Below are 2,073 nucleotides of genomic sequence, written 5' to 3' on the forward strand. Positions count from 1 at the left end.
CACACACACACACACACACACACACACACACACACACACACACACACACACGCACATACACTCTCTCTCACACACACAAACACTACACACACACACACACACACACAAACACTACACACACACAAACACACACACACACACAAACACACACACGACACTCACGTATTCATACATACAAGTTGTTCTATATATGGTACATGACTGTATACCACTGGTTCCGACAGACGGACAGACAGACAGACATGAGTGTGGGTTCTGGCATCTTATTTCGTCCTCCCGTCTATTTTGGACCGAACATACAACCGTTTGTCCGGAAATGTATATGTACACGTTCACACATAGTAAATACACTTAAAAGCTCACACACACACACACACACACACACACACACACACACACACACACACACACCATACCCAGTACTGTTGGTCTCGATATTTTTGTGGAAAAGCCAACATGTCCTACTGATGACGAAAAATTGAAAGGTTTGGTGCAGGTAGGCCTATACTCTGTACAACGCTGCACTACGGTAGAAGATCAAAGTCTTATTAAGAGGAACAGAGATGGCAGCAGGAGGCTAACGTTTGCCTACACAAATCAAGTTAGCCTAAAATCTGCAAAATTGAAACACTTAAAAGAACTTTGCAGCAGATGCAACAAGCATATTTCTACAGTGCCATGGAAGAGAGACATGTTGGCAATTAAGATGATGAGGTCATTGATGAAGATGAATCTGATTCATTTCTTTGTGATTTAGACTAAAAGACAAATTTATAAATGCACGCTGTTAACTTTCAAATGAGGTCAAATGCAGAGTTACTACCAATGTCCAAATTATGTAACATGATTTGTTGACAATCTGTATTGTACTACATTGGTATGCCATGTTTTGACACCCAGACATTTTCAATGTCGGATGAAAATTTTGTTTTTGGTTACACCAGTATAGAGAGCTGCTTGCTTGATAATTTGCCTTAATAGAATGTTCTACTATTGACCTCTTTGACACAGAATGTAAATTTGATCATTTCTCTTGTCCCGAAGGGTAAAAATGCCCAACTCATGACTTTTCTGTAGATTTCCTGATTAAAGTATATCCCGTTTCAGTTTTATAGAAAAAACTAATGTATCTTTAACCTGTTCCAATTTGGCAGTACAAATTAAAAGGCAATGTGAGTGTCATGAGAGGAGTATTTGTTTCCTGTTTTAGTGGTTGTCTATTAAACAGAACGGACTCCCTCTGTTGGGAGTTATTAGACCCTTTTTGTGACCCCCCCCCCCATATAGCACGGCCTATGTAATGTATACCTTGACTAAAATCCAATTTACACGTGCAAAGTGTCAATATAAAGGTTCAGGTAAATAGGTGGTTCAAGTTGTATGCGGAAACACATTCCCATCAAAGGCATCATTAGAATTTAGGCAAATGTGTCGTAAATAAGAATAATTGAAAGGATTTAAATCCATTTGTGGAGTCAGAACCTTTCCGTTTCGGGGAAATGTTTTTCTTTCTCCACAAATCTTTTATTTGTCACCGTAATGCAACCCACCGTTAACATTTTAGAAGAAATCACAAAGCCGCATACATTGATATCAAATACGGTATACAAAAGTGAGTATTTTAGATAATCACATAATCTTTAATTTTTGAGTAATAATATGTCAAAGTTGGCCTATTAGATAAGAAAATGTCAATTTTCGCGGAAATTTATATGAAATAAAATCTACAATAGATATTGGTAAAATCCTCCTGTACAATGAAGCCGTGCCTCTAGGCTATCTTTATGACAAAAATCATTCAATTCCGTTGGCAAACTTCGGAGGAGTAGGACAAAATATGTTCAAAAGTGAAACTTTGACAAATTGTTACATAATTAATTTTTGGAGGAAAAAAAAGATAGATAACACCGTATTAAAAGAAAGTATTGGGTCATATGTCGGTAATGCACATGCCCAAAATCATTTAAACCGGCCCATGTATACGTCAGTAATGTCAGAAGTGATATACAGCAGTCCGGAAAATTTGACTTTGCTGAGACGTGATCATTTCATAACTTCACAGCCCCCCCCCCC

Source organism: Aplysia californica, unplaced genomic scaffold (assembly GCF_000002075.1).
Source record: "Aplysia californica isolate F4 #8 unplaced genomic scaffold, AplCal3.0 scaffold00082, whole genome shotgun sequence".
NCBI lineage: Eukaryota > Metazoa > Mollusca > Gastropoda > Aplysiida > Aplysiidae > Aplysia > Aplysia californica.